The sequence below is a fragment of the Canis lupus genome, chromosome 33, assembly GCF_048164855.1.
Source record: "Canis lupus baileyi chromosome 33, mCanLup2.hap1, whole genome shotgun sequence".
NCBI classification, from domain to species: Eukaryota; Metazoa; Chordata; class Mammalia; order Carnivora; family Canidae; genus Canis; species Canis lupus.
In genome coordinates, this window is record NC_132870.1 from 11628688 (window position 1) to 11643533 (window position 14846).

The 14846-nt window shown below is 41.7% G+C and overlaps 1 long non-coding RNA gene across 1 annotated transcript in view; it reads left to right on the top strand.

The window, feature by feature from the left end:
• LOC140623924 (uncharacterized) overlaps window positions 1-14846 on the top strand; it is an 88103-nt gene that overhangs the window by 57164 nt on the left and 16093 nt on the right. The window lies entirely within an intron of this gene.

Here is a 14846-nt window from a genome sequence, read left to right on the forward strand (position 1 = left end):
TCACAAGGAGGGAGGAGGGTCAGAGGGAGAGGCGGAAGCAAACTCTCTGCTGATCAGGGAGCCCAATGTGGAGCTCAATCCCAGCACCCTGAGATCATGACATGAGCTAAAAGCAGAGACTTAACCAACTGAGCCACCCAGGTACCCTTGTTTGTTTTTAATGTGAGGATCACTTCTTAATCTGAGGGGACCTCTCCTCTCTTATGGTTGTAATTGTAGTTAAGAACCCCTGGAGAAAAAATATATAATGACAAGAAGAACATAGATAACTCTTGTAAATAAATTTACATTTTAATCACATAACATAACTTTGCATATTTGAAATATATTATTATTCTTTATTCCAGCCAGAAACAAGGTTTAGAACAAATCTTGCAGTAAAATTTCTGCCTTCTCTATGGATATACCTGGACTTTTAAAAAATATGTTCTAATTTTTATTTTATTTTATTTTTTTAGAGAAAGTGAGAGCAAGTGGTGGGGGGGTGAGTGGAGAGGTGGAGGCAGAGGGAGAGATAGAATCTTAAGCAGACTCCACACTCAGCATGGAGCCCAGCACAAGGCTCAGTACCATACCGTGAGATCACAACTTGAGTTGAAATCAACAGTTGGATGCTCAACCAACTGAGCCACCCAGGTGCCCCTACTTTTTAAATTCATAAGGCTCATGGGACACCTGAGTGGCTCAGCAGCTTAGCGCCTGCCTTCAGCTCAGGGTGTGATCCTGGAGTCCCAGGATCAAGTCTCACATCAGGCTCCCTGCATGGAGCCTGCTTCTCCCTCTGCCTGTATCTCTGCCTCTCTCTCTGTGTCTCTCATGAATAAATAAATAAAATCTTTCAAAAATAAATAAATTCATAAAGCTGATTATTTCATTTTGAAGAGAGAAGAGAAACTAGCATTTATTGACACCCCCTAGGGACCAGTGAGGATTCAAATGTCATTTTATTCTTTATCATAAACATGAATAAGGGTGAAAAATTGTTTATGTGATATTACTGTGATCCTGTGTGATAATTTCCCTAGTTATTGCACAGTTGATCATTTGGCTGTGATGTAAGTATATGGGCAAAGCAGAGGTACCTGTATCTTGCCTGGAATGTAATTAAGCAAGGACCGTGTGCATTATACTAGTAGTATGCAATAGTCTGTATTAAGCAAGGCCTAAAGGTAAAAAGCAACCAGTGCAAAGTTACAAACTTCCGAATCAATGGTACATTTAAAAGAAGTTCTGACAAATCCATAGAGTGGCAGAAATTTCATCCCAAGGTTTATTCTAAACCAAATAGAGCTAACTTCCCAAATACAATTTTAAGGATAATTAAGCCATATATTAAAAATAAATAACCATGATTTTAAAAATCAGCTAGACACTGCTGGGGGGAAAAAGGGAGTGTAGGACATGGTACCTGTCCTCCAAGTGCTGACTGATGTTAAGGTTGGGTAAACAAGACTAACACACATGACCTAACAGGAGAGCTGGCTGTGTACCATATTGGTATTCAGGTAGGGGGAGAAGGGAGAACCCAGCATAGATTGTGGATCTGTGGACCCTGGATCCTTATTTCCTACTGATGTAAACCTATGGCCAACTTGGCTGAGGTGACCCAGTGAACTCCTAGCAAGGCTCAGAGTAAGTGGGCTCAAGCTCTCATGATTCCCCTTTATTCCAGAACAATAAACATTAGATAAATCCTTGCTTACAAAGTAACTGAAGCTCTCTTCCATTGAGGCAAATATAAGTCATTCCAATTTAGGGAAACACATATTGCTTTTCTGACAGAAGGTAACACAAATTTAAATTTTCTAATTTTCTCCCATGTTTCCTGTAATTTTATGTTATTAAATATAATATTAAGACAACAGTAATGCAATACAGAAAGAAAAAAGAAAAGAAGGAAGGAAGGTAGCAAGGAAGAGAGAGGTCAAAAGAGGGGGTGGGGGAAGGAAAGAAGGATAAAAATTAGAATCTAAATCTTTACCAATAAGGATATTAAATTAAAAAATGTAGCACAGGCATACAATGGAATATTATACAATAGTTTAAAAGAAAGGTAGAAATATATGTACTGTCTTGACAAAGATCTCTAATATATATTAATTGTAAAAAGGAAATTGCTAATGCAGACATATAAAGGTTAAAACAGATGCACATCCTCACAAAACAAACTACATGTTTTTATATGTACCCATCCATGTATATAATCACATATAAAAAACTTCCAGAAAAACATGACCCAAAATGGCAGCATGTATATAATCACATATAAAAAACTTCCAGAAAAACATGACCCAAAATGGCAGCATTCTCTGGGCAGTATGGGATTAGGAGGTAGTTAGGGATGCTTTGCTGACAACATACATCTTTATTACTTAAAGGCTTCCCAATGTGGGGGTGCCTAGGTGGCTCAGTTGGTTGAGTGTCTGCCTTCCACTCGGGTCATGATCTTGGGGTCCTGGGATCAAGCCCCATGTTGGGCTCTTTGCTCACCATCAAGTCTGCTTTTCCCTCTGCCTCTCCCACTGTGATCTCTCTTGCTCTCACTCTCTGACAACTGAATAAATAAAATCGTTAGGAAAAAAAAAAAAGATTTCCCAATGTGTATTCATATATTTTCCTATTTCTCTTAGAGTAAAAACCAAAGACTTTTACAATCTGTTATCTCCCACCCTACTTCTCTGATCTCACCTTCCTCTTTGCTAACTGTAATGGAGCCAGACCTATCTATCTCCTTGCTGCCGTACCTCAAATATATATACATGACCCACTTCAGGGTCTTTGCACTAGCTGTTCCCTTCCCAAAATGATCTTCCCTCATTTATATATATATGATTCTTTCCTTTCCTTCCTCCTAGTTTTTCATCAAATGGTAACTTCTCAGTGAGGCCTACCCTGACTTTCCAAATTAAAATTGCAGTTCTTGGGGGCACCCGGGTGGCTCAGTGGTTGAGCATCTACCTTTAGCCTAGGTCCTGATCCTGGGGTCCTGGGATAGAGTCTTGCATCAGGCTCCCTGCATGGAGCCTGCTTCTCCCTCTGCCTATGTCTCTGCCTTTCTCTCTCAGTCTCTCATGAATAAATAAATATTTTTTTTTAAAAAGAATAAAAGATAACCACCAATTTCAAATAAAAAACAAATTCTAAAAAGTTAGAATACAATGTCTAAGGGCTTCCTGGGTTAATGGAACAAGATTTGCAAATCTCTGGTTGAAAGCTAAATTAAAGCAGAACGCATGGGACAGAAGCTAAATGAATGGAAGCCCTTCTATTAATTTAGCCCACTATCTAACAATGCCATTATTTTGCAAGCAGCTAGGAGTAAACTGATCACTCTTAGAGCCTCGGTGAAATCCCCAGCTATTTCTGTGTCTCTCATGAATAAATAAATAAATAAAATCTTAAAAAAAAAAAAAAAAAAGAATGCACATGGAAGTTCATCCCCAATCCTTTTTTAAAAAAGATTTTATTTATTTATTCATGAGAGACGAGAGAGAGAGAGAGAGAGAGAGAGAGAGAGGCAGAAAGAGAAGCAGGCTCCCTGTGGGGAGCCTGATGCAGAATTCAATCTCAGAGATCACCACCTGAGCCAAAGGCAGACGCACAACCACTGAGCCACCCAAGTGTCCCTTAATCCCCAATCTTGTTGAAGTAGGTATTGAAGTCCTTGGAACTGGAGACTGAGAAAGTTTTGAAACAGCCAGCATCACGCCCTTCTTCAAAGAGCAATAGAAGTCTTTTAGCTACAGGTGATTTTTTATCAGAATCAGCAGCATGGCAGTGGAGAGGAATTCACTCCAAATTAATAAAAGTAGAGAAGTAGGGAAGATGGTTCACAGATAAATATTTTGCCAGTCCTATTTTCCTATCTTTAACCATTCCCCAGGACTCTGACAGGCATTAATAGAGAGTATTTCTTTGTTTTGCCATTGAAAATTATGAAAGGGCCCTTTCTGGTATCCCAAACTTTGTTTTCCATCTTGTATTGGTTTATGATGGCATCTTCAGAATTCTCTAGAACGAATCCAAGGAAATTTGTGATAATCTATTTCTATGTTCCAGGGTATGGAAAAGTTGCTCCAAATTTCCTTTAAGGCTTAAATGCAACCTAAGACTTAGCAATTGTTTAATAAGAGTCAAAAACTCTATGTTCAAAAAAAAAAAAAACTATGTTCCATATCTTTATTATCAAGACTCACAATGATTATTTACAAGCTCCTCAGCACTTACAGCTTTGGCTTCTCATTTTGTCCGTTTCAAACTTCTGAGAGTTAAGGGCCTCATTCTAGGCTTTTATAGTCTGACAGTATGGTGCTGTTTACACAGTAGTTATTTAATCAAGGCTTTATAATCAGCATTATAAACCAAATGATATTATAAACTGAGCCTATAACTATTACTTAAAATAAAATCACACTTGTAGCAGAAACTTGAAATGCCAAATCTACTTCAGTGGCTGCTTCCAAATTTTAAAAGCCATACAGCACAAAAGAAAATTAGTAACTATGACAAACTGTCCTTGTTAACTCTTCATACTTGTTATTTACTGAACTGGTAACACAAAAGCCTCTAGGAGAAGAAAACTCAAATCAAAGGAAGTATTTTTATTAGGCAGACGAACCCCACCTCTCTTTATTGCCTATTACATTTGTGCAGCTGTTAATAAATGTTTATAATCTGAGAAACCTAGATACAATAATGTTTATCACTGGTATCTAGATCAGCTCCATAGAGAAGAGACACTCTTCGGAGGGCAATCCTGCCTGATTTTTCTGTTTCTCCACAAGGCTAAAGATCTGCACAACAAACACAGCACATTTTAAATATTCTTATATAATCATGCATTTGTATATTTGTGTATATCTTCTGTGGCAGACAGATATATAAGGCAACAAAAGTGGTATAAGGGAAGGAAAGAGTTCAAAATAATAAAATCCTAGAAACAATGTGCCCCACAAGAAGGGAATGCAGCATTAACCATGATATATGATATTGCAATCACAAAAATTAACAAGTATATGGTCTATATTGATGCATAGCATATGACCTGTCTAGGGAGTAAAACTTTTTGCTCTACCCTCTTATATATAGTTCCTGGGGTCCTGCAAATTAAACTGACAAATGACACACTAACAGGAGAAAAAAAGGTTTATTTACATGTAAGTTAGAGACTTATTGACCCAACTTAGTGGGGGAATGAGGGAAGTGGAGAAAAGACTTCTATAAGAAGAAAAAACAAGTTACTTTAGGAAAGATAAATGGGTTTTTAGAACAAACTAGAGATTAAAAAAAGTTTGTGATAGGGAGGCCTGGGTGGCTCAGTGGTTGAGCATCTGCCTTTGACTCAGGGCATGATCCTGGAGTCCCAGGATCGAGTCCCACATCAGGTTCCCTGCATGGAGTCTGCTTCTCCCTCTGCCTCTGTCTTTACTCTCTCTCTTTATGTCTCTCATGAATAAATAAATCTTTTTTTAAAAGTTTGTGATAATATCTGTTTATGAATGTGTGAATGGCCTTTTCCATCTTCTTCATGGCCACAGAGGATTTGATTTATGGTAGGATTACTTTTGTTCTCTCTTCTGGAAGTAGGCCCATCCTGAAAAGGGATTTATGACAGCCTCATTTTTCAGAAGTTTCTGTTTTTAATGAGACAACAGAGGCACCAAGAAGGCTTCTTCCTGCATCTGTTGACTCTCAATTTCAACTCAAAATAATTACATCAAAGTGGCATATGCTGATCCCCTTCAATATAAAGTTGTATCAGGTGAAAAAAATCAGAACTAAAATAACATGAATTAACATGAATGTATTCACTGACTTTAAAACGTAAAAAAGATGTATGATCATGGCAGAGATGGGAAATTAGTTTGGAAAAAGGAAAACAACGTTTTAACAGTCATTATTAAGTTTCTTGTTCTGTAGATTTACTAAAGTTCATAGCCATCAGTCATTTTTTTAAGTGAGGGAGAGGTATTAGAATATTAAGAAGAAATCCAGTCAGGCAGAGAGAGAAATAATGAAAAAAGAGAAAAGAGTAGAAAGTTGTGAGAGGAAAAGAAAGTCATATAAGAGGAGGGGGCAAAAGAACAAACAGAGGAACATTTACCAAACAGCACTGACCCTAGAGAGACAGGAACTAGTGGTAGAAAATGGAATATATGACTCTGTAGGTTGTATATTAACTGTTTATGTCTCATAACAACCCTATGGGCTGTTACTAGCCCCATTTTTGCAAATGACAAAACTGACTCAGAGCATGGGTTACATAATTTGCTCAGTTATTTAGGTGAGGAAGAAAGGATTCAGGCAATTCAGACTTCCCACTCAAGCATTTTGCCCTGATGCTTCCGATGCAGACATGTCAACATTTTATAAGATAATTTTTCATCATCCCTTGAAATTAGTGACAAATGATTCAGCAGCTTAACATAGATCTTTTTTTTTTTAATAGGCTCCATGCCCAGCGTGGTGCCCAATGAGGAGCTTGAATTCATGACCCTGAGATCAAGACCTGAGCTGAGATCAAGAGTCAAATGCTTAACGGACTAAGCCACCAAGGTGCCCCTAACATAGATCTTTCTGACTTCCAAACATTTTTTCTGCCTTTGTTTTGATAAAGTTTATATTTGAAATAAATATTTATCCTCCCTCCCACCCAATTCTGAAACTTTCCATCTTCGAGAAATGACAGTGCTCTTCCCTTTCATCTACAGCACTATGGGAGAGCACATTCATTCACTCCCTCTTTCGTTCAGCAGATTAAGTGCGCACCATGTGTCTGCCTATGACTGAGTAAAATTTCCTCAGAGAACTGCACAGTGACCTCTAGGGTGCAGCCTGGAAGCCAGTTTCCTGGTTTGGCACCTAACAAACTGTGCAATCTTGAACACAAGAGCATTAGATTAAAAGCCCTGATTCTTATTTTCTCTCGGTTTCTAAATAGGAACTCTAAGGCAGAACTCTCTCATGTCTTTGGATTTAAGTTTTGGCTTTAGAAATGCCTCTCCCATTTCTTTGATCCTTAAAAGCAAGTTTGTCATCAGAGAAACATCACCATGGAAGGATGTTCCTGGCAACACCTAAGAAGATTCTTAGATTTGGATCTTCTTGCATTATCATTGTTTTTTACTTCAAGCACCATGTCATACTTTCTCAGCTGTGCCAGCATAACTTGCTAATACCGACTGAACAAGATCTTAAACCAACAGTGCTAGGCCAACCTATCCAGTTTAGTTGTAAATAAAGAAACCTGAGGACTTCATTCCTCTTAGCAGCACAGTGATCTTTCTTCTTTCCGTGATTCGTCTTTTGGGAAGGGTGTACTCTCAAGTATTAAAATAAGGCTCAGGAATGAGATAATAAATCTCCCCTGTTTCAATTATGTCTCTTTCACGCATTCCAAACTTTCTTGAATGCCTATGATGTGCCAGGCTGTGTGGTTAGGATTATATAGGAAGACCAAGTCCCTGCCCTGGAGGAATTCACAATCTAAAGGTGGAGAAAGGAAGGAAACAAAGTGTTATGATATTGAGTAGAAAGTATTAGGAGAGAACTTAAGTATTGGATGTTACAGGCATCAATAAAAGGAGAATTTAATTCAAACTGGAGGAATCTCAGAACAAACATCCCAGGGGGAATGACATCTGAGTTTTGAATTTCACCAGGGAAAGAAGCAAGGGAGATGTGTTACAGGGAGAGAGAAAAATGGACCTAAGTTGGGTTAAAGCTTCCCATGGGAGATTGGAAGTGGAAGAAATTACACTGGAGCAGTAGCAGGGAAGAGACCACAAAGAAAGGTCTTTTATGCAATGCCCAAGAGTGTTAACTTCTCTAGGAGGTGAGTGAGCGTGCAATGACCAGCATGTGGAGAATGGACAAAGGATGATGCCAAGGGCCAGCAAATCAGCTGGGAAGCTACAACAGTGTCAGCTGAATCTAATGGAATGGCAGTGAGAATGGAGCAAAGAAGACAAATTACAGAAGTGAAGGAGGAAAGGGGTCTGAGTTGGGAGACATTGTCATTCACGAGATAGACAGATTCGAAGGCACAGACTTGGGTGGGAATTCCACTTTGGATATGTTGAAATTGAGGTGCTTACAGGACCTTCTTCGAGTGGACATTTCCAGTTCATGTCTGGACGTTTAAGCTGGAGCTCAGGTGAGAAACCATGGGCTGGTCCAAGTCATCAGTATACAGATGATGGGTCAAGTCATAATGTATTGGCTTGCACAAGGAGGGTACTCACTGAGAAGCGGGTTGATGGTACTACCTGGGGAACATCAACAATCAGAGGGCTGAGAAGCGGTTGCTGGATATTTTGAAGGAAAACCAGAAAAGAGGTGGCAAGAAAGCTAAGAGAGGAGACTGTTTAAATGAAAGGGGGGTAGTCAGGAATGTCGAATGCTGAAAAGAGGTCAAATAAGATAAAAACTGCAAGGAATCAGTGTATTTATCCAAGGAGGTGGTTGTGGACCCTTGAGATGAATGTTTCATAGGTGTGGTGGACTCAGATGGCAGGATGCAGTAAATGAGAAGCGGGGAAGTAAGAGCCTCAAATGTAGTCAGGAATGTAGTGTAGGAGTTTGGTTAACTTTTGTTCTGGTCTAGGGTACCTGGGTGGCTCAGAGGTCGAGTGGCTGCCTTTGGCTCAGATCGTGTTCCCGGGGTCCTGGGCTTGAGTCCCCCAGCTGGCTCCCCGCAGGGAGAGCCTGCTTCTCCCTCTGTCTATGTCCTCTCTCTCTCTGTCTCTCATGAATAAATAAATAAAATCGTGAAAAAAAAAAAAAACTTTTGTTCTGGTCTAGGTGTGCTTTTACTATGTCCTCTCTTCCGCGACACGTTTTCCCATTATTCTATTCTTCCTGGTTTTCTATAACCAGCTACAGCATTTTCAGGTTCCTTATGAAATTTTTTCCCCATCTAATTACTAATTTACACATACTTGCTGTTTCTGCAGTGGGAAATCATGGACTTTGGGATGAAATGGCTGGGTTTGAATCCCCTCGAGTAGTTGTTTTGTATTTTGTTATGCAAGAGTTTTAGTCTGTATAGAAATCCTCTCAGATTAGCCACGGTTCAGAATGGAAGCTCCACTGGAATGGAGACCGCTCCTCCCCCCACTTTTCTGTCCAACTCCGGATAAGTATCTTCTCTCTGCTACTCACACGATCTAGGAATGGCCTCAGCGGCTTGGCATGATCTCACCATCCTAGCTCCTCCCATTATACAGTTAGGGAGCCCATCCAACCCTAAATACAGATTTTATAAATACAGATTTTAAAAGAGAGAATCTGTTTAGTTGTTGACTAGCTAAGGACTGACTCAATTCAAGATGTTGCCCAAGCCGCGAGAAACATCACTTGGTGCATACACAGCCACCCAGGCCGAACATTTTAACAAGTCATGAATCGGGCACGGTTCCTGGGAAAGGGGGTTTGAACTGCACAGAACCCCCCCACCCCACTCCACCCCACTCCCCATGAGATCTTGGACAAATCCATCTCTGCAGCCCTCTCTGCAAAGTGTTAAGACTTAGTGGATGTGGGACGCCTGGGCGGCTCAGCGGTTGGGCCTCTGCCTTTGGCTCAGGTCATGCATGATGCCGAGGTCCTGGGATCGAGACCCGATCTGGCTCCTCGCAGGGAGCCTGCTTCTCCCTCTGCCTGTGTCTCTGCCTCGCTCTCTGTGTGTCTCCCGAGTAAATAAATAAAATCTTTAAAGAAAAGAAAAAAAAAAAAAAAAAGACTTCGTGGATGCTGCCCTGTGCTGCCACAACCACCTTCAGGGCTGAGCTATTCCCCAGTGGACCACGGCGGTCTTCGCCGTCGCCTCCGAGCGCTCCCCAAGGGTGGGGCGTCCTGGCGCCCCGCCGTGCCGCGTTTCCAAGGCCCGCGGCATCCCCCGCCCGCCCCCGCCCTGGCCCCGCGACTCCCCGCCGCCCTACCGCGCCCACAGCCGCTCGGAGCCGCGCGGGAGCCGGGCCCGGGGCCGCGCCGCGATGCTGCGCTGCAGCCGCCCCCGCGCTCCTGAGCAAGGCGGAGCACGCACGCCGGGCTGGGCGGTGGCGCAGCGGTTTAGCGCCGCCTTCAGCCCAGGACCCGACCTGCAGACCCGGGATCGAGTCCCACGTCGGGCTCCCTGCAGGGAGCCTGCTTCTCCCTCTGCCTCTCTCTCTCTGTGTCTCTCATGAATAAATAAATAAAATCTTAAAAAAAAAAAAAGTGGAAGAGAAAAGTAACATGTTCAAAGTCAAGCCTTCCTGAAGCATTAGTGTATCTTAATTTCCATCCATTTTCACGGTTCTGTGGCAGTTTCCAAGGGTCTTAGGAGGGCGGTGAATGTGCGAAAGCCTTCCCTGAAAGGTTTAAGCTCTTTCAGCGTCAGAAAGCCCACATGGGGGAGCAGGGGTGCTGGGTGACTGTGGGTTAAGGGATCTGCCTTCCCCTCGGGTCATGATGTTGCTGGGTCTCTGGGTTCTGAGGTCTCCCCCTCTCTCTCCCTCCTCCTCTCCTTCTGCCCCTCCCCGCAGCTCTCTCCCTCTCTCAAATAAATTAATAAAATCTTTTTAAAAGTCCACACTGCGAAAAGGTCTTATAGATGCAACCAGTGTGAGAAATTCTTCACTCATACCTCCATTTCCCTTCAACACCAAAGAATTCACATTGAGCCAAAGCCTTATAAGTGCCGCAAATGAGGGAAATTCTTTGGCCAAAGCTCTAGCCTTATTATACACAAGAGTTCACACTGGAACAAGGCATTATGAATGCAGATTATATGGGAAACTCTGCCCTGGTAATTGTGGTTGGTTTCATTCAACACAGAAGAGTTCTCCTCAGAGAAAGGCCTCATGATTGCAGGAAATGTAGAAATTGTTTAGAGCCCAATTTGCTCAACACCAAAAACTTCACACCAGAGTAAGACCTCACCAGTGCAACAAATGTGTGGAAGCTTTCAGCTGAAGGTCTAGCCTCACTCAGCACCAGAGAGTTCATTGACATACAGAAAGGCATCATGTGCTGGGCAAATGCAGGAAAGTCTGCAGCCAATGGTCCACTCTGCTTCAGCACTAGAAACCATAAAGCAAAAAAAAAAAAAAAAAAAAAAAAAAAGAAACCATAAAGCAGGGGCACCTAGGTGACTCAGTTGGTTGGACTTCCGACTCTTGGTTTTGGTAGGGTCACAGAGCCCGGAGATGGGCTCTGTGCTCAACAGAGGGTCTGCTTGAGGATGCTTCCTCTTCTTCTACCACACACTCTCTTTTCCTCTCTCTCTCTCAAGTAAATAAATAAATCTAAAAAATAAAATAAAATAAAAAGAAGAAACTTCACAAAGCATGTAAGCTTGAAGAGTGCAGTAAATTTGGGAAAGCCTTTAGATGATTCATTTCCTGGGCACAGGAAAGTTCACATGAAAAGGTCATAGACATACAGGGAACATGCTATCTCCTTATTCAATATAATGACACTAAAGGGGAACCTTTATGAGGGAGACATGCTCTTGAAGTTGAAACTCATACAACTGAATATACACAGTGGGGAAATCCCCCCAGCATAAGTTCCAGATATGTGGAAGCTTCCAGCAGTTTCTTTGTACTTCCTAACTTGCTTGGAGCACTTGCCAAAACTGTCAGTGCCAGTTTCTGTGGCACAGTCATCTCAGCTCTACCACCTGCCAGGTGTCCATGGCGTCCATTAGTTCAACCTGTTCAAAAGAGTAGACATCTCTGCTCTCTCGAGAGAAAATAATGAGCAACATGACCTTTATAGGGACCTGTTCCTTTCTCTCTAATTAGGGCACAGCCCAGACCCCGTTGTATCCTTAGAAGACTATTTCAGTTATGCTGGTCACTTGCAGAAGAGATTCACCTTCATGGGCATTGTTGTTCTCCAATGATGTTCATGATGGATGCTCATGTGTCACTAACCTGTGACACATGAAATGCCTGCCTCACCTTGCTTTGGTTTGTAAAATAGTAAAGGCTTTATTATTTAAGCCAAAAATCAAACAAAACAACTCTTAAGGGCATCCCAATTTCAGAGCTCCCTGTGCAAAGGTGTGGGTCCTTGCATCATAGCCCAACTTCTTCCTCTGCCCATTCCTGCCTATTTCCCATCCCTGTCATATGTGTTATTGCCAAAAGCTTTCCCCAATAAAATTTAATTCTAATCTCTGTCTCAGTGCCTGCTTCCCAGGGAACCCAATCTGTAGCAATAGCTTACCCCCACCTTGCAATATTTTAGAAAGGATTAATAAGACACTGTAAGTAAAGGTGCCTAGGACAACTACAGGGGCACTTTAATTGAAGGTTGGTCCTTTTGGCTCTTATCATGAAAAGTTTTCTATTACTTCTATTAAGGCTTAGTGCCCTCCTAGCTTGTATACATTTTGGGTTGTAGGGAACTATTCTTGCCTTGGTGACACTGTGCTCCTTTTTCTGTGCTTTGCATTTACTTGCAAAATTTGCTCTAGGAGTATTTTCACTCAGATCAGGGCCAGCTTCATGAGTGCTCAACCTGTCTTGTTGCACAGGGCATAGTTCTTAAAAGGTCCCCACAATTGGTATAGTGTTCTGCTGTCTTTGAAATTCTTAATCAGTTTTTTTTTTTTAATTTTTATTTATTTATGATAGTCACAGAGAGAGAGAGAGGCAGAGACACAGGCAGAGGGAGAAGCAGGCTCCATGCACTGGGAGCCCGACGTGGGATTCGATCCTGGGTCTCCAGGATCACGCCCTGGGCCAAAGGCAGGCGCTAAACCGCTGCGCCACCCAGGGATCCCTCTTAATCAGTTTTGAACAAGGGCCTGATGTTTTCATTTTGCACAAAATATATAACTAGTTCTGCCTTTGGCCACTTGCCTCTTAAGACATGACATAGGTCTCCTGGTCTTTGAAAGAACCTAACCTTGACTTGTGGCCAAAGGCTTCATGACTTCCTTGGCTCCAAGCATTTTTGCTTTACCTGTTTAGGTGAGCACTAGCTGATATAACTCACATTCTTCACTTCTCTGCCTTCTGACAAAGTTCTTCTAGAGAAATAATCAACCACTATCTTCCCCAAGCCCTGCTAGGCCCACTCTGGTGTCATTTACAGACCTATACAGTAGGTTCTCATTAAATGCTTATCATTGGTAGACTGATTTATTAGACTTCCATAAGAAATCATCTAATTCCAGGGGATCCCTGGGTGGCTCAGTGGATTAGCGCCTGCCTTTGGCCCAGGGCATGATCCTGGGGTCCCAGGATTAAGTCCTGCATCAGGCTCCCTGCATGGAGCCTGCTTGTGTCTCGGTCTCTCTCTGTCTCTCATGAATAAATAAAATATATTTTTTTAAATCATCTAATTCCTATACTGTTTAAAGCAGTAATTCTGTTGATTCATTCACAGGTACTCCCCTGTTATACTTACTTAGCTTGGACATAATTTGGTTCTCTACCCTAATTTATTTCTTGTGATATATGCTCAGCTATTATCTCAAATACGCTCATCCATCCACTAAGTTAGAGTTTCTGGGTCATTTCTTGTCATTTTTTTTTTCATGTCTACCAGGGAGTCTTCTCCAAATGGATGTTCATAGACGTTTGATTAGTAGAGTTGGTTTGGCTCTTGCTAACGTAGAAAAGGTTATGGTAGAAAGAACATAGACTGAAACCAAAGGGGTCTGAACTGGATCTTGCCATTATTAGCTGCTCAGAGGCTCCATTTCCTTATCTATATAAAGGATAATTAGAAAAGCTTCTCTGTGATTGTTGTGAAGAATGAGATAATATATGCAAAAGAGACCCTTAATATTCATTTCCGCTTCTCCATCTTCTAAGAAAGCGGTTAGAGTCATCTATGAAGCTCTGCTCTTTTAGGTTTTTGTTCAGAACAAGATTCTGAACTATATATATATATATGTAACTGATGATGCTCTAAGGAATTGTATATTTGCCAATTAGTGGTTTGAATTTATTTTATTTATTTTAAAGATTTTATTTATTTATTCATGAGAGACACAGAGAGAGAGAGAGAGAGAGAGAGGCAGAGACACAGGCAGAGGGAGAAGCAGGCTCCACGCAGGGAGCCCAACGCGGGACTCGATTCAGGGTCTCCAGGATCACACCCTGGGCTGCAGGCGGCGCTAAACCACTGCGCCACCGGGGCTGCCCGAGTGATTTGAATTTAAATGAAACAACTCTTAATAAAAATGGAGTCATTTCACATTCCAATGTCATGCATCAATTATATGTGCAATGCCAATGTATTTCCATATTCCTGAGCACGGGAGATGCTAGAGCTATAGGAGTGATACATGGACATGATCCTTTTTGAAAATTGGATTAAGCTTTGAACGTTTGCCCGGACTACACACAGAATTAAGACTTCTATGCTCCCTACGCTATTCCTTTTTTTTTTTTTTTTTTTTTTATTTATTTATGATAGTCACACACAGAGAGAGAGAGAGAGAGAGAGAGAGAGGCAGAGACACAGGCAGAGAGAGAAGCAGGCTCCATGCACCGGGAGCCCGACGTGGGATTCGATCTCGGATCTCCAGGATCGCGCCCTGGGCCTGCGCCACCCAGGGACCCCGCTATTCCTATGTAATTTGGACACAGCTGCATTTGTATGGCTTTAAAACTAAAGGTCATCCTGAAATAATGACCCCCTCTGCCAAATTTTAAGCACAAATCTGACTTGTTAGGATAGTTCACAGAGTTAACCGTCTAGGTTTGGAATTTGAACAAAATAGGACAGACAGATCTCTACTGCCACAGAGTTTACCAAGTTACCTTCAGGGAATACAATATAGAAGAGATCCTTGTGCAAATGGAATCCAACTATTCAATTAACAACAGGACATTAAAAAT